Raw genomic sequence first — 25,632 nt, 5'->3', positions numbered from 1 at the left:
GATAGAGCGAGATTTAGCCTTAGCGATCTAAACAAAAGTCGTAGAATACGGTGAACCAAGAGCGTCCATAAAAAGAACGCCCAAATCTGACTTCGTATGAAGAAGTTATGTTTTTTCGAAGTTTCGAATTAGTAGTGTACAACCCGAAATTCGAATAATAGATCGAGCAGTTTTTAGCCGACACGACCTAAACGAGGATTGAATATCTCGTTAAGAGTAGCGTAATGAGAGAAAGATGGGTGAAAACGGACGTCGGATGAAGAAGTTATGAATTTTTAACGGACCTATCATGTCCCTGCCTGTTAATAATATAACTTTTAAAATAAAGTCAAAATTAGCCGATGGAGTCTAAACGAAAGTTGTAGAGTACGTTCCCACCTACGCGTGGATATAAAGAACGTCGAAAACGAAGCTCGTATGCGAAGTTACGATTTTTAGAATTCGGAGGGGGAAATTTCGAAACTGATGCGAACTCGATGACGTGGTGCGATCTTGACCGTCCATCGCTGATCAGGGCATCGCTTCGGATTCGAACACGTCACTCCTCACATTACGCCCAACATCCGAAATGGAGTACGCCCAACGTTCTTCGGCCTTGTGCGGTCCGAAAAGAAGCCGCGTCGTTCCACCGAGGTCTCGCCACCTGACAACTCTATGTGAATTATGCCCCGCGTAAGGGCCTCGGTATTCCCAGCGTACTCTGAGGCTGAGGCCTATAAAAGGGAGGCGAAGCCTCTTGAATTTTTCACACCTTCCACCACAACTTTCTCTCTCTACTATCTCTCACTACCCCCTTAACCCTCTCCTAAGCCTAGGTAAACCCCCTAGCACCCGAAGGAAGCCCCGAGGCTCCCGGAGTCTCAAGAAAAGGGTCTTTCGGTTTCGAAACGCTGCTTTGAGCAAAGCCTGGTTTTCTTTAAAATTCGCTGTAAGTGAGCCACGCTTACGCAATTTTTAATATAGCTTTCAAATAATTATAGTAATGTTATTAGGTCCTTAAAATAATTATTCTGGCTATTAATATGAGTTATATTGAGTGTTATTTAACTCTTATATAATAATAATAATAGCTAGACTATTAATTTGTCGTGGTTGTCGTTAGACTAAACTCTAGTGGTAATGATACTAGGTTTTGTCCGAGGGAAATTGTTTTAACAGTAACGAAGTGCTGTCCGAGTACCGAGTCATCACCTTTCAAGTGAGTGCATGGTCCCATTCATCTTACACATAGATATGAAGTATTTTAATATAAATTACGTGCTACGTGTGCATATTGTCTGTATACTTGCTGTCTATGCTGGTGAAAGATTTTTATACATGTTTTAAATGATGTAAATTGTATAAAGTATTTTATATCTAAAAAGTATGTTAAGTAAAACATGGGTAGATGAATGATGAGGGATAAAAGCTGAAATAGAGGAACATTAGTAGTACGGACCTAGTGCCCTATAGGTATACATTGGCAGCAGTGGACCTAGTACCCTATAGATGAGCACTGGTAGCTGCGCCACTACCCGTAGATGATTTAGATCTACGATAAACGTCCTAGCAGCTACGCTCTAAGGACAGTATCGGCAGCTGTGCCTAATAGGGAGCCTTATGACCATGACAGTAGCATTTAAAGGTCAATACCTGCAGAAGCGCATCATAGAAAATGTCCCAACTCTGGCAGTGGTGCCTAAGTGATAGAACTAGCAGTTGTGCTTGATAGTTGTGTCATTGAAAAAATAGACTTCGTACATACGCCTTAGGATAATACTTAGGAATGAATGAATGAGAAATAACTAATCCTTAGGGTAAATCCTTAAGAAGATAATGGGAATGAGTAATTGGGTTGATTGTTTGATGTTTAAATATAATAATTATATTATTGTGGGTTGAAAACCTTATGTACTCACCAGGTTTCCCAACCTGACCCACTCCAGCTTATTTGTATCACAGATTTCGATACGAAGCTACTTTACACTGAGAGATTTAAAAGAGATGTAGATCACTAGTGTAAATGAATGTAAGTTCGGTTTATGCTTATGTTCCTGTATTGACGATGACATTCCAATGTTTTAAAATAAATAAAAAAAATACATTTCTTCGGAAATACTTTGATAACGTAATTATCATGTTTTTATGGGGACAAATTCCGTAACATTTTTATTAAAAAAAAGTACTCTGATTTTTATAAAGCATAAACAAAAAAATCGATCTTTTCTGACCGTGAAAATTGGGGATGTCACAATAATGAGAAGTGATTGTGCAAAAAAAAAAAAAAAAAAAAAAAAAAGACGACTTTTAAATTCTTAAAAATAGCAGAAAAAAAAAAGATTGCATTTTTCAGGTTAGGAAGATAGTCGATTCAATTATGGGGCAACCAACATTTAATTGTGGGTACCTAAATTGTCTTGAAATTGCTTACAAATTACAAAATTGACCCTTACAAAATGAACGTTTCCTTATTCTTAGATCTTAAACAATACAAAAGACAAACCTATAAATTACAAGAATGGTCCGTGGAGGTTTGGAGGTTTTTGTACAAGTAGTAGGAATGTTCGTATGTTCTGTTATTTCCAAATGAAATTAAAGTTAGGTGAATAGGCATTCAGATTTAAATGCATGTTAATTTTCTTTAATTACACTTAAGCACATGAACTTTCCGTTTGTTAAAAACTTTTGGCCACTTTATTTAATAATTAATGATTGGTGTTTATTTTTGAATTTTTTTTACATTTATGAGTAGTTAAACTAAATGCCACGAACACGTCAGATATTTTTAGGATTGTAGCTTTAGAAAAACTTATTCGTCAAATGTAGGGTACAAATAGCGTGACAAGATTCAGTTAAGACCTAACGACGAGTTTTCGAAGGTGAGTTTTTCTCGTGTTCTATGGTTGCTTGCACAGAAACGTTTATTGTACGTTTATTATGTGGTTTTTATTTTTAATTTGACAGTAAGTTTTATGATAGATATGGTTGTGTGCAAATGTTGTTTTAGAATTGTTGTCTACTATGTGTGTGTGTGTGTGTTTAAGTGACATGTTTAGTCGGAACGGGTAGGGTGTTTAATCGCCGTGAACATGACGGATGTGTGTGATCGGCGGGGATGGGAATTGAGATTTATACTCATTTCCTTGGATATTTAAGATACTTGAGTACAATGGATGATGAGTTGTCTCAAGGAGAAGCGAAATGAATCTTTGGTTCTTTCTTTAGATAATTAATCGTTCTCCTAAATTATGTTATCAGGTGATATGTTTGTTGTATGATTTATTGAAACTATATTATAAAACCTTTTGTGTTTTAGTGATGGACATGTATGTGCAATACGAACTCACTAGGTCCTAGGCTTACCCATTTAAAAACTTTAAATGTGTGCAACCCTGGTACTATATAACAAGTGGCAGTAAGAAGGATATGGAGAAGGATTGATCAACAAGACGACAGAGGAGTTCCGCAAAGACGTAACACCCGAAGCTCTTCGGTTAAAGACTATATTTGATTTTATTTTATTTTTCTTTCGCTATAGTTTAATCTATAAGTAAGTTCATAATTGATATTGGGAGATGTTGGAACGATTATTTGTTATATAATCTATATATGAAAATTGGGGTGTTACAATAATAATATAGAAAATAACGGGATATAAGAATAGATGTGGAAAATTTCAAAATCGAAGAAAAGCCACTGACCTATAAAAAGAAAAATACACTATATGATAAATAGTTACAATTATATAGACTAATCTCTCAAGCTTCCCACAAATTACACCAACCCTCTCTAAATTTTTTGCTAACAGTTTCTACACTCTAAAACAAAATGAAGAAAAAAAAGCAAACACCTTAAATGTATTGATTCGGGTGCTTTTGAAACCAAAACATTAGACCCCTTTTATAAGTTTGGAGAATCTCCTCTTTAGACATTTTGTGATTCTCTTTATGGATCTTGTATTGGTAATTTTACGCTTGACATATCAATTTATTAGTGTATTTTAAGTTAGAGTTTCATGTGGTTTTTTTTTTTGGTTTGTAGATTACTATGGTAAATATTTATAGAAGCTAAAGTTTCATGTATATTGCTTATTATTTGTGAATTAGAGTCTACTTTTTTAATTTCTTAGTTCTCCGTGATCTTTAACTGAATGAGTGATCAATTTCTATATACATCCATATGATTATTAGTGTCTTATGTAATGCCATATTTTTGATGATCGGTTTTTATATACATCCATATGATCATTAGTGTCTTATGTAATGCCCTACTTTTAATTAGTTATCCAGAAAAAACTAGTAAGTAATATGAATAATAAAGTAATGAGAATAAACTTTTAAGGTCTTATGAGTGAATTAGTTAAATAAAATGGCATTATATAAATCTAAAGTGATTTATTGAAAACTATTAATATTTAACTATAATAATAAAAAGAAATAAATTAAATCAATAAAAATAATTATACATATTAGTAAATTGATTAAAGAATAGTTATATAATTTTAAAATAAAAATATTTAAAAGGAGGGGTTAAATGGGCCAAGTTAGCACCTTAAATTATAAAGAATTTTGTGTTGAGAGACAATTTTTTCCATTTCGGGTTTATGTAGGGAGGCCCTCCTAAGTGACGTGATTTCACTCCTTAGAAGCCTAATACCTAGCCTAAATTATCCCTCCCTATTAGGCTATAGGGAGTGGTGACACACACCCTACCGGAAAAATGTTGCCACCTATACGCTACGTTAGCTTCACACACAACCCACCACCAACCCACTAAACTTTGGAAATGGTTACCACTACACAAATTCCTTTTTTTATTATTTTTTATTTTTTTAACATTATATTAAATAAAAAAACAAATTACAAACCATAATTTAAAATAAAACCATAATTAATATAAAAAACACAAATTAAAAAACAAAAACACACATTATATTAAAATTAAAAACACATTACATTAATATAAAAAACACAAATTATAATTCTAAAATTCTTTAAAAAAAATAAAAAATTAAAATCCTAAATTACTTAAAACCATAAATAAAATCCTAAATTTCTTAAAACCATTAAGATTAGAACCTAAAGTCCATATTTCTCCCGGACTTGTCGTTGAATTTTAAGAAATATCGCAAGATTTTCCGGGTCGAGATCCGGTTGGGGTTTCGTGTTTATGATTTGAAGATCGGTAAGAGCTATTTTTTGGTGGTTAGCGGCCTCCGAGGAATCGTACTTTTTTTCTAGAAAAACTAGAGCTTTATCTATGGATGTCGCAAGCTCGTTGTCGCTAGTTGTCGGTGCTTTTTCCGCTTGAAGACGCTCCTTTTCTCGCTTTGTCCCGTCCCGGTGGTTGACGAAGTTGGACGTTCGGTGGGCCCTCCCCCTCGGTGGCGTTGATGTCAAGTCCAAAACCCACGTCTGACTCAGACGTTCTTGCCCTTTTGTTGGAACCGGTTGTAGATCCCGAATGCGCCATTTCCGGATATAGTTACCATTTTGGACCGTTACGACAAACTTCCCATGCTTTTTGATGGCCGAACGGTTTACCGTTGGTGGTAACTTTATATTCGTAGGATGCGGTCGCTAAAATGTTGAAGTCGTTGCTACCACTTCTATGCTTATTTTTAAGCTTGTCAAATATGCCATTGAATTTGGTGCAAGCCACTCGTAAGTCACGCCATTTTGCGTTGATTGAGTCGTACGTCCGCTCCGTTTTCTTTCCTAATAACACGTGGAAATGATCTAAAATATGACACCAAAAACTTTGACCCGATTGTGCGTTGGCGACATCCCCATCTTGGGATATGAAAATCCAAGCTTTTACCAAAGCTTCCTCCTCATCTTCGTTCGATGCAGTAGTCTTTTTTTTTTCTTGGATCTTTGTTTTTTTTGCCTTCGACGAGTTGGTTGTTGTGTTTCTTGGACCAGTTAGTCGTCGTCGTCATTGTCGAGATTTATAGGTTGAGATTGAGATGGTTGCAATTGTTGAGAAGGTTGTTGAAATTGTTGAGAAGGTTGTTGTTGAAAGGCTTGGAATTGAGGTTGATTGAATTGTTGTGGTTGTTGTTGGTAGAAGGTTTGTGGGTATGAAGTGGTGAATAAAGTTTGTTGTTGGATTGGGGAGGTTAGCAATTGCATGTAACTAACATTTGCATTTGGAGTGTTTGGAGTGTTTGGAGTGTTGGGATTTGAATCAATGTTGAGAGAAAAAAAAATATGAGAGATGAGGTTTTTTTGTAGAATGTAATAAAATATGAGTAAATTACACGAATGGTCCCTATGGTTTAGGGTAATTTGCGTGTTTGGTCCCTAACTTATTTTTTTAACTCGGAAGGTCCCTACTGTTTGTTTTTGTTACGCGCTTGGTCCCTGTCTTACCTAAATATACTATTTTTCCCTTGATATTTTAATTTATTTAAGTAAACACACCCCCAACCCCACCCCACTCACCTTACCTTACCTACCCCACCATTTTTTCTTATTTAAATAATAGTCGTTTTAGGTAAGACAGGGATCAAGTGCGTAACAAAAACAAACTGTAGTGACCAAGCACGTAACAAAAACAAACCGTAGGGACCTTCCAAGTTAAAAAAATAAGTTAGGGACCAAACGTGCAAATTACCCCAAACCATAAGGACCATTCGTGTAATTTACTCATAAAATATAGAGAGTGTTTTTTGAAGTATAGAATGTAAGTAGAATAGTGAATAATTTATAGGTGTAAATATTTGTGTTTAAATTGTAAAAAGTAATTTTTTTATGTTAGCCGTTAGTTTTTAATTTCCGACCGTTAACAAAATTGATGAAATATGATAGGGCGTCCTCTCGTGTCTTTGGCACCACGTCACCAGCACCCCACCGGCTTTGGGGGCGGTGTTCACGCGTGGGAGAGGTTGCCACTTCAGCCCAAGACGCGTGAAACAACCCCCATACCGGATAGCCTTAGGACCCTCCCATAACACATATTTGAAACCTAGAATTTTTTTTTTTTTTTTTTTTTTTTTTTCAAATCTACTTCACACACCAATCTAACCTCTAACTTGTTTTTAATGATAGCCTATTTTGATCATAAATCTTGGTTTTAACTATTTCTAATGACATTAACACATAAAACTTTATCACAAATTCCCATTAATATCTATATACACGCTTTATAATTTCATTTTGTAATTCTTTTTTTTTTACCACTATTTGCCCTTCAAGTTTTAATCAAATGGAAAAAAAAATACCCCATTCATTTATATACACGCTTTATAATTTCATTTTGTAATTCTTTTTTTTTTTACCACTATTTGCCCTTCAAGTTTTAATCAAATGGAAAAAAATACCCCCATTCATTATAGTGTGGTTTTTTTCTTTCTTAATAATTTTTTGTCCTTGATGTACCTTTTTTGTTGCTCAAACATGTTTTTTCTTCTTTTTCTTCACTAGATGCAATTGTCTTTGTTTTTTTCTTCGTATTTTTTGTATTCATCGTACTCATAATTCTCTCTAGCTTTTATAATTATATTAACTATGTTAACAACGTATTTATCTAGTTTATTATTATTTTTTTTGTTTTCATTTTTTACACACCACTCATAAGGTTTTTTTTCTTCTTTTGACTAATATATCATTATATGCAACGATTTATATGTAACTAATAAAATGGATATAATATTTGTTTGAATTATTATATTTTTGTTTACAATTAATGATATTAGTTTTATGGAATATATATATATATATATAAAGTTTGTGGGTTTACGACTAAAAACAAAGATAAAAAATTGATGAAAATTTATTTAGAATTTTATTTTTTATAATACTATTTATATTATTATATTATAAAAATGATATTATTGTTGTTTTTTTATCTTAATAAAAAACTAGTGTAGCGACGCATTTATTTCCAGATTTGTTGGTTAAAAATATGGGAGAGCCTTGCCAGTGACTTGAAATGGGTTGGATGCATTATAGTAAAATGGGAATTCATACATTTCTTTTTTCCTGGTCTTTGGGCAATGGGCAAGGATTTACACTACAAGGGACATATCTCATTAGATTCTCCAATTCCAATTCAAAAGACCCGCTTTCTTGTTAATATATCAACAAAACAATCAAAATGACTAAAGTACCCATACACTTGCAACTGTGGTATATACATCATGTTATTATCAATCATGAGTAAACACGTAACAGGCATCCAAGAACCCAAAGAGATAAATGCAAATATAAAAAAGGGTGAAATTGTACTTGAGAGTATGCATTGAGCAGCAGGGTAGTCATAATTATACATTCTATGAACATCAGTGGGTGGAAGAAACAGAAAGTACTCATCTCCGGTTACAACATAATACAGATTTTCATAATGTTCCTTATGAAATGAAGTTTCACAATTCATTCCCAATCCACATGGTGGACAAATGAAAGATTAAAGGAATTGGACTTGCAAAAACCAATTTGAAATTTTTATGTGCCACTTTTTGATACCAATATAAGATCTCTAAAGCTTAGAATTCAGTTGCCAAATTAGACTTAAAAAAAACTAATTCTGATTTGGGTACAAAATTACTAAAATGCCCATGCATTTTTTCGGTTAATATGTTAAAACGACATGACTCACTTTCTTTCTTCAGCACAAGTTGAGAACATAATCTAAAGCTTAAAGTTGTTATTTTAATAACCAGCCTACCATAAAAATATAAAAAAGAACTAGGTGTGAGACCCGTATATTATACGGGTTGATTTAAAAAATGATTAAACTTAAAGTATAAAAAGGAAATATTTTTTAGTGTACAAATTTAAAATAAGAAATAAAGAAACGTATTTATTACAATTTAATATCATATATAAATACAATTTAATATCATATATATGATATTTAATATTTTACATATATAAGTATATTACTTTAATTAAAAATTAAAACAAATAAAAAATTGATCGGTGGATAATATTTATTTCAAAATTACCACAAAATGACAAGTGTCAAAACTCATGAGAGATTGACAAGTATCAAAAAAAACCTTCATTTATTAAGAAGGATGGTAAAAAATCAAATTTACAGCATGAAACTAAATAATAAAATATGGACTTCAAACCAAAAACCAAAAAGGAGCCTATACCTTTACTTCGAAGCGAAGGCCATCAACATCTACCATGTTAACATAATCCACCTATAAATCCAAGTAAGCTTCACTAATCTGATAATTTTAATAAGGACTACAAATGAAAAATATAAATATATTATTTTCAAACTACATGGATTATGTTTGCAGACTACTCTTTAATTAACACAAAATACTAAGGAAATTACCGGAATTGATGTCGAGTGTTGAACTATAACTTTTGTATCATTTGAATGGTCTTTATTCATGTGAGACTACAATGAAAAAAATATTAACTTATTTAATTAAAACTTCAACGCGGATAAAAATATATAAAGTGAAAATAAAGGAGAAATTATTAAAAGGTCATATACCATTATAGGCTTAGAAAACCCATATATTTGATCCACTTTTAACTCTCTGAAATTCTAGTTTGTGAACTCTGTTATCATTCTCAAATTTAGGAACATATTCTAAAAAAAAAAAATCATACTTCTTGAATAATTTAAAATTTAATACTTTAAATTTCAGATGGACAAACAAACCTCCCGATCTCAACAAAGCAGTGGCAGTATGACAAACAAAGGTATAATAGATTTGGGCTGAAAGCGAAAAATTGGAAGTCAACAAAGTCAACCTTTATGATACACAAGTCAAGGCCTCAGATTAGGGCAAAAGTGAAAAAATTAGTTAAAACTTAAAAAAGAAATATTTACTCAAGATGCATCTTGGTGATTTGCCAAATATGATGTACGAATACTTTCTTTTTCTGTTTCAGGAACCTATAGAATCTGATTGAAAAGATGTCCATTTTTCAGTGATTACTATAAAAATAATTATAAAAGAAAAGTTTCAAGAATTGGAGAATGTGATCACTTACAGAAACAACGACACCATGTAAGAGTATGATTAAATCCGTTCTATTTCCGGATCTTTAGATACATGCAATGAGCATTTAGGAATAGCCAAAAGTGTTTGCAAAAATAACAAAATTTATAAAATTGAACATTTGAAATTGCTAAAAATTTGGTAATGAGTAGAAAATATGATCAAATATAGGCAGTTACTTTATTTGTTATATATAGCTTGTTATCTGTAAGAAATGCAAGTATGTTGTTATTTTATATATAGAAAATATATCTATATTGCTATTTTTAGTTGAAAATTGCACTTATCAAATGATGTAAATTAGAAAAGTTGCAACTTTTTGTCCTACTGAAAAAGGTGGGACATGTACGTGCTCTCAACCTTTCATTTGTGCAAAAGACATAAACGCCCTCTTCATCATAAGAATAACCCTAAAAAGTTTTGTCCAGTCGTGTGTCTCGTGTAACAATCTTATAACAAATTTCAAGGAGCACGATTTAAAGTTTATGTTTAATATTTATAGTAGTTACTATAGCAAGAGATAGAGATATATGGGATCAATAAAGTGAATTATTTTAAATTTGAGTTTTGCTTAGAAACCTTTGTATGAGCTGCTAATATTTGAGATCCGTTGGTATCACATGCAAAATCCACTATTGATCCTGATGGATGACCCTCATAATTCTGCATAATACATGATAATTATCTGTTAGCTGATACTTCAATGAAGCACCTCCAAACATCAATGGAATATAATTACTTCAATGAAGTGATTATCTATTTGCTATTAATTAAGTTGTAAGTAAGATGAGTCCATCATACTTCCTAATTTAACTAAATCAGGATAATAATCTATTGATAAATTGAACATCTAGATTGTTTGAATAATAAATGAAAATCATGAGAGAAAACACGTATAAAAAAGGAATAGATACCTCATCAAGGAAATCAATACCAAGATAACCAGGCCCATCGATATTTCCAAAACTCTACTGGGGCTTGGAGTTGCCAATGATCAGTTTAATTCATCCCAAAAACGCATAATCTCATATTAGTTTCACTTGGACATTTCCAAAAACAGTTGGCATGCATTATTTATGCATTAGAAATAAATAAGAATAAATAAGCAAAGTAATTGAGAAATACCTTGAAACATAATCAAAAGAGACCAAATAAATACCCAAAAACTGCTTTTGTTGGTATTGGTGTTGTTGTTGCTTTTGATTCAGGAAAAATAGCATAAACCCAAAAGTTTCAAAGACCATCTACAATAAACATAAGAAATTGCATAAATCATAAAGACTAGAGTTTGTGTTTTAACAAAACAAATAGAAAGGTGGTTGTTCGGTGGTGAAGCTGAAAACGTGGTGACAGGCGAAAAGAAAAGAAAAAAAAAAAAAAACCTGGTCAATTTCTTCTGTGAAGTAAGGTTTATGATTCGTTTGCTGAGAGAAGTGGTGGTCTCGTTGTCGGTCCGGGTATGGAACGGAGACAGGCGATAACTGTTGCGGAGATGGTGAGTTGCTTCGATGGTGCTCCGGTGGTGGTACGAAAACCCTAGAAAATAAGAAAAAACTTTGTGGAGCACATGTAAATATCAAGGAAGCATCGATGGGCGATGAGGATCCACGTTTTGAGAGGGTTTAAAGGAGCAATGGTGAAGGTTCGTAGATTAAAGCAGTGGAGATGAAGATAATCCAGTGGTTTAGCGGTGACCCCGGTTGAGTTACATATAATCCGATGAACAGTACCTTGGCAAGGTACTGTTCATAAGGACATTGTGATTTAATTGTATATGTAATAAGTTTACAAATTAGTCAAAATGATAATTATAATATTAACTAGTGAAGGATCCCCGCTTTGCAGGGATCGGATATGTATTCGGTACAACTAAACCCAAAGAACTAAGTGGAAATCAATCATAAAAAGGATAGGAAAAATTACAAATCCCACAAGAGTACATTGGGTAAATTTGTAACTTGTTGCTCATTGATTGTAATAGATAATTAAGCACGTATATGCTTTTAGGGCTCAAACTTTCCCTTTGACTCTCCTATATTCATTACAATGTCTTTTAAGTTTTCCAACTCCTTCTCCATAACACTCTGCAATAAATATCAAACTACTTTTATTTAGTTGTGTATTACAAATAGCAATTTACTTTTTTTGTACATATAATCAATGTTATCAATGCTATCCATTGGCCAAAAGCATCTTATCTATATTAATTGATTTGTCATGAAATAGAAAATGCTAATGCAATTACCAAAAATGGTTACTTTAATTTAATATTATAAAATTCAAGGAAATAAATAAAAGATCGAAATAGCCAAATAGCCTTACCTGCAACTAACACATTCTTTCACTCGAATTACTCATTCAATCTATCTTTTTTTATATTTTCATGGCCAACCTTCAGCCAGTCAGCCTCATGAAGTTTTCTAGCTTACTTGTATCTTTGACTTCCACTCCTGTCATCTCTCTACAACGGGATATTTCAATCCCATCAAAATAGATACAAAGGATGAAAGGAAGATTAAGTGAATAATCACACATAAAAAAATATCATCTCCTTCATTCTATTCAAAAGTTTTGTAAATGTTTCATGAACAATTCTATGAAATTGCATTAAATATTTAAAAAAGGCAAATTGAATTTATGTCGTTACTGATTCATCACTCGCTAATATACATTGAAGATTTAATATGACACTTGGACATCAAAAGGGAGTATTCGATCGCACAAAAACTCATTTAGTTTGATCAATGCATTGCTCATAATTTTGAATGGAAATAAGGATGACATGTCATGTTTGTTGACCATTGGAACTTAGGATAGTCATTACTTGGAGAAAACTGACAACCACTTTGTCTATTCAGCAATGATTCTCAGTGAAATAAAAACGCAAGGTTTGTGTAGATTAACCATTAGAAACTTGTAAACTAAATACTTACTTTTTCTTCTCCGTATAAGGAAGTTTGGTCTTGTGTATCTTTCCATATCAATCCAACTAATATGCTGTGAACGATCTCTCCAGAACCTTTAATGCATTTAAGGGCTAATGGAACACAACTATTTTTACTTGGAAAAAAACCAGCACGACCATGCACTAGAAAAGAAGATAACAAATAAATTATATGCAACTAATTTTTACAGAATCTCAAATTTTCAGCCCAATGAGCTCTATATGTCCCATTCACATGCAAGCATAAGCTAACCATACTTGATACCTAGTAAAAATAAGTTTTTTTTATAAAATTTACAATAACTATAGACATGGTTAAAGGTCAAACATTAGATTGGAAAAAACCTCAAGGAGTTCCAACCGCCTAAAGCAGATCCAAAAATCTTCTATCCATCAAATTTTACCAAAATCTGACCCGAGTCAGTTCTAACATTGCATAAGTAGATGAAAAGTGAGAAGGAGAACCCAACTATAAAAAATTGATGAAAAATTTCTATCTGATATATATATATATATATATATATATATATATATATATATATATATATATATATAAAGTATTATTTATTGTTGTCACATGTTAAAGTGAGTTGGTAAAAAAAATATGACATGGAGACTCATTAATATATATATATATATATATATATATATATATATATATATATATATATATATATATATATATATATATAAAGTTGTGATAAATTTCAAACGTAAACTGTTGAAATTTAATCCAACTAGGTCCCTCTAATATTGTTACACTTTTTGTACCCGTTTTAGTTTAGTTAGAGGGGGTATTTTGTAAATTTGGAGATGCACACATGTTCTATTTGTACTTCACCCCCCGTGTAATCCAATCGGATTAGGATGAGTGTCACTATTTGCTTCTTCTTTTGATGCTCATTTCCATTGATATCCATGTCCTTTCTCCGGTTCCAAACTTGCAGATCTGAGCCTCTTCCCACCGATCGTTCTCCATCGCCTTATCTCATGTTTTTTTTTCTCACTGCCTCCATCAAATCCTCATACGCTCTCCACCGGTCATCCTCCTACATACGTGTTGTTTCTTTCACCAATCCAGACCTCCGATCACCATCGTTCTACCTATCCCTTTCTCGACTTCGATCAGAAGCAACCGTCCATGGTTTGGACCCATGTCATCACCGGTTTAGCTTCTGGCTCCAATACCGCATGTTTGGAGCCGGAGTTGCTTGAGACTCACCACCTTCGTCCTCCAATAGAATCGTTTTCGTGCGGCTCTACTTCTCACTGACTTACTCGTATCTCTATATTTCTCTATTGCTCCCAATTCTATGCTACGCTTATGTTTTCAGGTACATCACTTTTCAAATTATGATTTAGGTTTCTTCCGATTTTGGGATTTCCATGATAGTTATGAGTCGGTTTAAATTGTTTGGATGTATGTGGTATGACTAGGTTTCTAATTTTTGCAATTTTAGACAGCGATTTTGTCAAATTTCAGCATATAGTGGTGGTTATGAAATGTTTGTGTATACCTCGATCACCCGATCCTACTTCGTCTCCCTCACGGTCCCCAACGCTACAGCTTTGATCAGTTTTGATTTCATTTGATTTTCATACCAAACCGATACTATGTTTCTTCATTTGAATCATTCTTTTTTGGTTATTTTTGTGTTTTAGGTTCTAAACTTTGTCCATGGTCGATAGATAATTTGAGTCTATTCCCGAACCTTTTTTTAATAAAAAAACAAAAGCTTTTATTGTGTTCCTTTCTTTAATATTAGCTTACTAAAAGGAAATAAAATAATGATGTTGAGTTTATGAAGATTTTGTGGCTAATTGATATGCATGTAAATATTTTTCCATCTGTAAATGTACCTATGGAGTATTCTACTCGGGTGATTTTCTTTATCTGTTTCCATAGCTCTATATTTTGTAAATCTATTTTTATATTTAAAAAATCTTTTTATATTTGGCAACAGTATCACAATTAGAAAATTTTGTGCCTTTTAACTACAACACTTATGTCAACTATGAATCAAAAACATGAAAGCATGCATGATGCTTACTCTATGACAGCAAAATTTCAATCAAACACCTCATACATGCATTGCAAATGGTCAACAAGCAATTGGAAACCCTAGAAGTTCTTGTTTAAGTCCATTTTGGACTAGGACTTCCTTATTGGGCCCAATGGACCAATAAGCTTCCAATTTGACTATCTTGGGCTTAGAACTCTTAAATGGGCTCTAACTGGACCCACTTCCATTTATTTCAATATTTTGGGCCATATTGGGCCTAGAATGAAATAAATTATTTAAATTAACCATATTGGGCCATAATTAACCTAATTTAGCCCTAATAGGTCATAAAAATCACATTTATATTTATTTGGACCAAACATCACTTAACATAACCATCAAATAGGCATAAGCATACAAGGCCCAGTCCTTTTCTTTTTCCCTCACCAAATCACAGCCCAAGCCCAACCCAAAGAATGAAGAGTTGACTTGTGAGATTGCCACCTCATTTATACATCACATACCTTCATGCATGGACCAACATGCATCTAAGTTAGTCATCTCAACTCTCTCTCTCTTCTTCTTCTTGATTCTCAGCCGAGAGCTCCCAAACATACACACTTCATCCAATTTTTATTAAACAAACTCTCTCAAAGAACATCCTCACCTTTCTTCATCAAATTTTCGAGAATCAAGAGCTTTTCAAAGAGACTTTCCACAAAAAAATCATCATCCAAGGTAATTTTATATTTAGATTTATGATCTAGACTCTTAGTTTTTCAAACATCTCATCTTAACTCAAGCAAATTCATGATCTAACTCCCTAGAATCATCTAAGTTCGAAAACTTCCTCAAAAGGTTGCTAGGGCCGAAATCTTCTCTCAAATCTTCATCAAAACCAAATCCAAACCACAACGTGAGTTTCATACCCCTTCTTTTCGGTTTTTATGAGTTTTTATGGGGGAGAATACAAGTAAATGTGTAAATGTATGCTATGTGTGATTTGATGCATGTATGTGTGTGATATCTTGTGTTTGTGACGAATATGTTATTTAACAAGTGTGTAAAACCAAGATCTAAAACATGGGAAAGGAAATAAACCTAACCTAAACCATTTTACACTAATCAAGTCAAGAAAAATAGTTCATTTGGTTAGGATGAACATATTTTGACATAAAACCATTTTTGGGCTTAAATTGTCAAAAATACAAAACTAAGGGCCCAAACCGACAAATTATAATTTATGGAGGTTCAAAAGGTTCCAAACAGTTTCTATAACAATTTTTTTGAACATCAACGTTTTTGAGGGGCTTAAAATGTAAAATTTGAATTTAATGGGCTAAATTTGGGCTTTTCGGCCCAATGAGCCCAAATTGCGAGATTTCTAAGATGCAGGGGCTGTAAAGAGAAGTTTTCTGTAAAACAGGGGGTTTAAAGTGTATTAAAACCATTTCAAAGGTCAAAAATGTTTTTCAATTTAAAAAAGGATCAAAAATGTAAAAATTTTCTATTTTGGGCCAAAATTGACAAAGTTGCGAAATTGAAGGTTCTAACCGAGAAACTTCATTTTGGAAGGACTTAAGCTGTTTACAAAACAAATTTGGGCTAAAAACGTCTTCTCAACATGTTATGATACTAAAGTGTCAAGAAAAATGGTTTAAGGACTAAAATGGAAATTCTTTTATATAAAGGACTAAAAGTGTTAGCTTTATAAAAGAAGGGTTGTAAAAAGATAAAAATCTTAATTTTAAACAAACAAATCCCTTAATACAAAATACGAGATCCACGACTACCGGCGAAACGTAATAACGAATCCACATTCAACAACCAATATCGTTACCAACGAATTGATTCGGTCTCGAATCAAAAACAAAACAAAAATCAATAAACCATAGTACTTCAATAAACACGCGATAGCTACGAGGAGTTAATATTCAATCTTTGGGCTTGAAAGTTTCAAATCGTGCTTGTTGGGCCTTGCTAGCCCAATAGCATGATCTTTGGGCCCGAAGGGGACGCGCTTACATGTTAATGAGCCTTCTATGACCTAATTCCATGTAAAAGGACTTTCAATAGCTTTATCATGCTGTTGGGCCCCAAGGGCCCATTAGTACTGCTAGCGAAGTCGAGAAGTCAAATGCGAGTCGGGCCAAGTGCCTTTCGCATTCCCGATAGCCTTGAATGACTTATGGAAATAAAGGAGGCTTCTTACCCTCCTTTCTCCTCGGTTGTGGGGCTATGAGAAACCGAGTAAGCAGATTCGTGACGTTAAACAAGAGAAGTCAGGGTGGTTGGATTATGTGAGTAGTATGGACGACGCCTCAAGGATCGTTCATAATTTGTAGTTATAAACTAGTCATTTTCAATAATGCGTGATTGTAACAACTCACAACCCTTAATTAATCCAATGTCACCTGGGTAATCAAAAACAATCATCGTATCGGTATAACAATAAACAAGTCATGTAATTTACGCATTGGGAAAACATCGGGTTTTCCCGGGGAGTTCAACATTTTAACCTATGTGATGTATACAAAGTTCAACAATTATTCATGTTTTCAAAATCGACAAGCATATTTACGGATCTTCACACTTGTTTTACAAATACTCTTTTTAAAAAATATCGGATTTTCTGGGTTTGCAATCTTCACAAAAATCATTTTTCCATAACATTACTTATGAACTCACCAACATTTCATATGTTTACCGTTTTCAAAATAACTTGTATTCTCAGGTAACAGGTAAACAGAAGAATATGTATCAAGTTATGTCATGGTGTTTTGCTTAGATTAATGATCAAACGGTTTATGTTATGGAATTGTATGTTTAAAACAATGTACTGAATGTAAACAATATCAGTTGTAATATTTCAATGCATGGTGATGAATGATGTTATGATTCATATATAATCATTGTGATGGTATTCAATTAAGTCACAAGAGCCCTCAGATGTTTCCGCCGTCTGGTTTGGGGGTGTGACAAACAGGTCCACTATCGGGATTATATATTCTGGAATACAATAGGTAAATGCTCTGGGAAGGTACATATATGTTGTTTTTTTAAAGTTTTACTATATTTGTATTCGTTCCTAAAAATCCATATATCGATCAATGCGATTTCTAATTCATTTTGCATAATGGTTTGATTTTGTTTATTTTATTGAATTTCCTTCCTGTAGGGTGAACAAAGAACTAATTCATTTTGCATAATGGTTTGATTTTATTTATTTTATTGAATTTCCTTCCTGTAGGGTGAACAGATAACGCGCGTACCACCGATAGAGACATGTGGTGGTGAATACATAATTTATTTAATTTCATTCTATTTACTTTCAACAATTACATTCAAAAGTTGTGTTTACAGTTGTATTAAGGGCTAATACAACATGCTCCTCAGGTGTGTGTGAAAGAATTTTAGATGATGGTTTTCTACTCCCGCTTATCGATCTGGTATGAATTTCACTTTTCTTTTCTATTCAACAGTATAATAATTTGTATTTTTGTTGTGTGTAGGTATCTAAGTTGAAAGCTGCTAAGATGCACATCTATGTGCGAAGAGGAGGTCCAAATTACCAAAAAAGGCTTGCGGTAATGTGCGCACTTGGAGCCGAACTTGGTATCCCCATTGTGGTACATTACATCTTCACAAAGCCTTACTTTTTGAACCCTTTCAAGGGTAAATTAGTCAATTCACTTTGGCTTGTGTGTTGTAGGTGTATGGGTCAGAGGCAACGATGACGGGAATATGCAGCTAGGCAATTGCGTGCATAACAATTTTTGCTTACGTTTGGTGATTCTTATTGGACTCCTTCAGAAATTGAATGTTCACAATTGAATGCATATGGGTTTTGTTGTAAGTCTTAAATATGATGAATTAATAAATTAATAATGTTCATTATTATGTTTTTTGTTATTGATGTCATTCATTTCGGTTATTTTATATAATATATTTGGAGATGTGAGAGCTCCAGAATTACCCAGTTCTTTTGTTCTGGAGTTAGTCACTGTAATACTTCTTTTGTTCTGAAGGGTATATTTGTCTTTTTGATAGTATGACTCAGCTTCCTGAGTAATTGCAAGAGTAAATAAGGAATTAGATGAAGACAGAACAATGTTAGCACTTTTAAAAAAGCAGACACCCTTTCCAACATCAACAAAAATATCAACAAATGTCTCTACTGCATCAAATGGGGAAAGCAATTTTTTCTTCTTATTTTCAAGCCTCTATAAGATTATAAAACTAGTTTTTACATTCTTATAATATATGGTTGACTCGGTGTGACAGTGGTAGCAACTGAAGATGATGATGAATTGGGTCCAGATGATAAGAGAATCTGAGTTGGGATATCAGTTGATACCATTGCAAAATCAACAGACCGCAGTGCTGCAGTTTCACAGCAAAGGAAAAAAAAAAGACAGGTCTTTGTATTTTTACTAACCTCTTTGCTCATTTCTATTTTTATTTAGGAAAATTTGCATAAACTCCACTATTAATATACACATACACACAATTTAACATACACACAACTCTAATTTCTCCGATTTGATCTAAAAAGAGGTTTGGATCGCCAATTTTAAAGACCTTGCTTTGAATTTTGACTATTCGTTTGTATCAACTCTTACAACTCTTTGCCAGTTAACCTCTCAATTTCAATTTTAATAGCAAAGTTAATCCTAATTTCTTCGGTCTCTACAAGGCTACAAGGCGGGAATAGCCACCCACTTATGATCGCCACTTACATGCTTCCCCACCTTTTGCCATTTTTCGAGGTTTGTTGATTAATTTTAGTTATAATTGATTCTGAATGAATGGAATTTAAATATTCAATCCATTGAAATTTCGTGTTGGTAAGTTGCTTTGGTGATGGTGGTAGATCAGAATGTGAAGATTATTGAAAGTGACAGACCAATTATTATCTTCATTTCTTAATTATGATTTATTATATTAATCTAAAACGTCAACGTATCTCTATTTTTAACGCAAAACAACCATTTTTAAACCAAAACCAAAATATATTAAAAAAAACTATAAAAAACATATTTATAACTTTAAACTAAAAATAATGATGTACTTATATTTTTAACCCAAATTTACAGCACCAACCTCATCCTAATGCTAAAACAAAACTATTCACCAAAAAGAAAATATATGGTACAAAAAACAATTAAACACCCCAAATAATGACAATAAGGACCCACTTCCACGTATGTTCTAGGCTAAGAAAATATGTTTAAGTTGTCCACATATAATATTCATATGCTTAAGATATTAATCCCTAAGGATTGGAGCTCACTCCATCTACTGATCCAATGCCAAATTGATCTTAAAAACATAGATTCGGTAACACTCTAATTTTATTTCATTACAAATATGTCGTGTACAAATAAAATACCAACTAACACTTATATCCCTCCAATGTATTACACATTCTTTAGAAGATAAGATATTTTCAAAAAAACAACAATCAATGAAATGAGACAATTCATCGAAAAAACACTTGGATGATGCAGTAAACTAAATCAACAACATGAAACTATTCATCCAAAAAAAACAAAGAACTAATCACCAAAGGCAACTATTAACCAAAATGAAAATATTGGCCACCGTCGCACATTACGTGAGTACACTGCTAAAACTAAATAATATTTGTCGATTCACCACGTGTCCGTCAAAATAATCGTTGTCCGAAAACTAATCATCAAAAGAAAAAATTATTCGATACCATCAAAGAATTCGTTCGAGAAGTAAACAAAACCTAATCTATGTACTCAATAAGTTGTCAAAGACTTGGATGATGAAATAAACTAATTCATCAACATGAAAGTATTTATCGAAACAAAACAAAACTAATAACTGAAAGCGACTTTTCACCAAAATGAAATTATTTGTCGTCGTCGCATTGCGCGCATACATTGCTAAAAGTAAATAATATTTGTTATATAATGGTAAATCCTAAAGGAAACGTCCAAAGAAAACAAATAGCAGAAATGGAACGTCCAAAGAAAACTATCATCAACACAAAACATCCAAATAAAACTTATATTTGAAACAGAACGTCAAAAAAAAACTATCTTCAAAATGGAACACACAAATAACGCTAATAGGCAAGACGAAACATCCACATAAATAACATAAAACTCACTGCATTCAATATCCACCGCTTAGAAACTATTAATAGAAACAAACTTTTTGATGTCACCGCATCGCGTATATATAAACCAAGTACGATTGCTAAAGTTTAAAAAATATATATGATAAAACAATTTGGGTTATTATTTATATAAAACTCAAATCCTACTCATGTGGATACATTTAAGTCATGTAATGATACACATATATTATATTTTTCAAATGCACATCAAATAACAACTATGTATGTACGATATGTATTAACAGCACTAGCCGTTACCCGCGCACAGCGGCGGGGACAAATAGCTTCTTTCAACGATATTTTTTTAAAGAAAAATGTTATGTTCCAAAAGAAAGTTCACGTCGTGGGTGAGAGGAAGGACGGTAGTCGTGATAGTGGTTGGTTGAAGGCGGAAGGAGGCAGAGCGGTTGTGGTGGTGGTGGTTATACTGTCTTGGTTACTGGTTAGGGTTCTTCGAGAGAGTGTGCGTATATTTCTTACTTTGAAGGGATTACGAAGATAGATATTATGAGATGGTTTGTTACCAATGTGAGAGAAGAGATCCTCTATACATTGTTGACATTGACCTTTTCAAATGGCTGAAGTGTTGAGATTGACGGGTTCAATTTGCAAATGAATTCTTCTATTAACTTGATACGAGATTTTTAGAGGATAAAGGATAAGGTTAAAGTTTTAATATTATTATATTATAAATGAGTTGTACTTCAAGCTTAATCGTTTGAACGTCTTAAAAAAATAATATTATTATATTCAATCTATTTATAGAAATAAGTAGTAAAGAAAAGATTAGTATATATATATATATATATATATATATATATAAAAGTCATATGTGATTTCCAAGATCCAATATTAAACATATATGATGAATTTAGCACCCAAATACGTCTAATAATTGACTCAAACCATACACATCCATACATACCACCAATAAACAATGTCCATACCAGTATTAAGTTATACTCTTATAACCTTCCATTCAATATCTTTTGTACAAAGAAATCACAAAAAAATTACCTTGGAGTTATGCAATTGAGTTCAATCAGAAGCTCATTTTCCCATTCTTTCTTCCATCTGCCATCGAGAAACACCTCTTTCCTTACCCGTTTGTCTCCATCAATTGACTGCCAAGAACGACCAACAGGGCAACAACACTCTTTCAATACCTTTACTGGAGTCCCTTTCCCTTTTTATTTCCCGTCTACCCTCATCGCTGCCTACCTCCTCCCCAAAACAATCTTCTAACCTCCTCCCCCCGTATTCTCTCTCAGTTCCTAATGACCAACGAACTCCGAAGGTCTCGTCTTCGTTAATGCTGCAGCTCGCGACGTGTCACCGGACTCCATTTCCTTCGCACCTCTCAGACGCACGGGAAGAGCGCCACCTCGCTGCTTCTTCCTTCATTCTTCGGTCTCGTCGACCCCGGACACGCTTCCCACTTCGCGATCAATCGACCAAGACATCCGGACTAGCCGCCTGCGCGCTTCTTCTTCCTTCGGTCCTCTTCGTGACCTACGACGAGCAAGGAACCGGAAGCAACGCCGCCGCCTTCGTGCTTCCTTCTTGCCTGCTATTGTTCATTCGCATATGCCTTTCATTCGTTCATGTTCTACCTGCTGCGATCGTTCCTTCCTTGCCCGATTAGTCAACTGACGAACCAAATAAAAAGCCCTAATTTCTATTAAGTGTTATAAAGTGAAGAAAATACACCCTCATTTGACAAAACATTACGAAATCAGTCCCAAACCCCAAACATTGAATCCATTTATTCAAAACATCACCTCCTTTGGTTGTTTTAAAAAAAAAAAAATTCCAAGTCTTCACATTTTGATTTAAATAAAGCATATATTTAAGCCCCTTCCATGGAGATCTCTTAACACAATCAGTCCAAGAGTCAAACATAAATCCCATTTAAACCATTTCAATCCCTCCCTAGATTTATTTTAACCAAATCAATCCTATTTCGGTTAATTAAATTACCGAACTGCCCCCAATAGTTTAAAGTCATTACGAAACGGACCCGAATTGGAAGTATTTCAAAGTTCAACAATTATGGTTTTGCGGTTTCTCACGCCAAGCTGCTCAAATAAATCGATTCTATACAAATCGAACTCACACTTTAAGGGTGAGTGCTTACATCCCCTTTTCAATATATTTAATTATTTTGGGAGGATGGATACATGTGCCTATATACTTTGTTTATACCAATATATTATCCTTTATCCGAAAACACAATAAATCTAGTTTATAAAAATTTTATTTAACAATTTAACATATTGTTACAAACAAACTAACATAAACTTTTTGTATACGTATTATGGTTATTTTATCGTTAAATAACAAGTCCACACAACATATGTTACATGATACAAAAATATATGATTTTTATGTGACATTATATATCATAAAAAACACGTTATAAAACTTTGTAGTATTTCAAGGATTCAAGCTATTACTATGCATGTATATCTATATGTTTAAATACATAACGTTTATACATGTAAATATGTTCACTACTTTGAAACAGACATTTTATAAAAGCAAGTACAATACACTTTTACATACATACCAAGTATACTCGTCTTTTATAAACTTTATACAATGAAATTCATTATGCTTAGCGACTTAACCAAAATTAAGTTAGGGTTGAGATCTATTCACATACTTTAGGAGCTTTTTAGTGAGACTATATTCATTAGCTGAGTCTAAATGTTGGAATAGTGTCTAAGGCTGCAACTATATTAGGCAAGTATTTGACCCGATTGTGCATGGTTCTTTTGGGTTGCCTTCACCATAGCAACTTGGTAGGATGATTTATTATGAGAGAATAGATATTATTAATATATTATGAGAATAATATAAGGAATAATAATATAGTTATTTGATTAATATAAGTCATAGATTAATTAGTATTAATTTGGTGACTTAAGGAGATTAATTAAATAAGAGGGTATAAACTGTCAATTGTTTGATAGTTAAACTTTAGACTGTAAATCCTTATTGGTAGGGGTTGGACGATTTCTAGGCTAGGATAAGCCTCAAAATCATCCAAGGCATTATCTTGGGAAGGATTTGGATTGCTTTGAGTAATAGTTATCCAACTAGGGTTTGAGTTGTAACCCTTAAAGAGTCTACAAGTATAAATAGACCCTATGGCAAAGGAAAATCGGCACATCATCAAAAGTAGAGAACCCCTAGCCGAATTCCCTCCTCTCTCCTCTCTCTCAAATCATCCTCTTTGCTAGTTGGTGTTTGTAAGAAATTAGAGGAGTGACAATTGTGACTCTAAAGCTCCAAGAACAAGAAGATCAAACAAGTGTTTCAAGGTATGCTTCTAACTCTGGTTTTGGGTTGTTCTTATACCTAATTAGCCATTAGAAGTCTTGGATTCAAAGCATGTTTAATAGAGAAACCTAGATCCGAGCATTAGGGTTTGTATGCGCCCTTAGGAATGTTCTTATGTACAAACCCCATCACTAAACACTTAGCATACTCACACTACTATAACCGTTAATCTTTCGAGCGAGATACATATGCATAGATCTATACGGGTTTGACATCCCCACCTACGGTTGCTAGCTAAAACCTCGACCGATCAATCGAAGTGGGTGATAAGTGTCTACAATTTGTTACTAAAACATCCAATGAAGTGTTGTATGGGGTACATATACCTTGCTCTATTATGAGTAACTTGACTTAGTTACTGGTATGTTTTTCAACCATAGTCTTCCACTCCTTGAACCACCCAAACACTTCATCTTCATCCTTTTTCTTCATAAAGTACACCCAACTCTTCCTTGAGTAATCCTCGATAAAACTCACAATATATTTACATCCATCATTAGACTTCATAGGAGAGGGACCCCCTAGATTTAAGTGAACACACTCGAGGATCTCCTTGCTTGAGTGTTGAACCGAACTGAACTTCACCTTGTGTAGTATCTATTAAACACAAGCTTTGCCATGTTTAACATTTCCAGTTGCATCTTCACCAAACAAACCTTTCTTGCTCATATGTCCCAACTTATGATTCCATAACTTTCTTTTATCATCATGTTGATCCAAGGATTGGGATACAGTTACCATTCCCCTAACCGTACAGCCATCCAAAATATAAATCCCATGAGGATTCATCATTCCATTCATATCCACAAGAGCACCCTTGGAGACTCTTAACTTGTCACCCTCTCTAGAATACTTCATTCCATCCTTTTCCAAAGTTCCAAGAGAAATCAGATTCTTTCATACCTTAGGGACGAACCAACAATCCATTTTCCTGGCTATACCATTACGCATCTTGATCTGCACCATGCCATTGCCTTTAATACTACTCACCCAATCATCGCCCATCTTGATTTTGCATTCCACTCTTTGTATGAGTTGAACCAGTCAGGATTATATGTCATATGATAGGATGCTCCAGATTCTAAAACCCAAGAAACAACAAAACTAGTTGTACATACAGTAAAAACATCAACATCATCCCCTTCATAAGAATTTTTTAAACAACAGCATCATTGTTGAGTTTGCTTGATTCAACACCATTATCTTCATCAATGGACATTATCTTCTGAAGTTCCCC

The 25,632-nt window shown here is 33.4% G+C and overlaps 1 long non-coding RNA gene across 2 annotated transcripts; it reads right to left on the bottom strand.

The window, feature by feature from the left end:
- Positions 1-8,904: 8,904 nt before the first annotated feature.
- LOC145001613 (uncharacterized) lies at positions 8,905-11,617 on the bottom strand. 2 transcript variants are annotated; one of them, XR_013661658.1, is made up of 9 exons: positions 11,335-11,617; positions 11,078-11,196; positions 10,867-10,929; positions 10,532-10,615; positions 9,781-9,855; positions 9,610-9,666; positions 9,439-9,506; positions 9,274-9,339; positions 8,905-9,179 (listed from the first exon to the last, which is right to left on the bottom strand). It is a non-coding gene; the product is annotated as an uncharacterized LOC145001613 (long non-coding RNA). The 2 variants fall into 2 exon arrangements; XR_013661657.1 differs by having other exon boundaries at positions 8,905-9,133.
- Positions 11,618-25,632: the final 14,015 nt, after the last annotated feature.

This window comes from Lactuca saligna, chromosome 6 (genome assembly GCF_052625555.1).
Source record: "Lactuca saligna cultivar CGN05327 chromosome 6, ASM5262555v1, whole genome shotgun sequence".
Classification (NCBI taxonomy): Eukaryota; Viridiplantae; Streptophyta; class Magnoliopsida; order Asterales; family Asteraceae; genus Lactuca; species Lactuca saligna.
The sequence above is the reverse complement of the archived record's forward strand: the minus strand, read 5'-3'. Positions and strand labels throughout refer to the sequence as shown.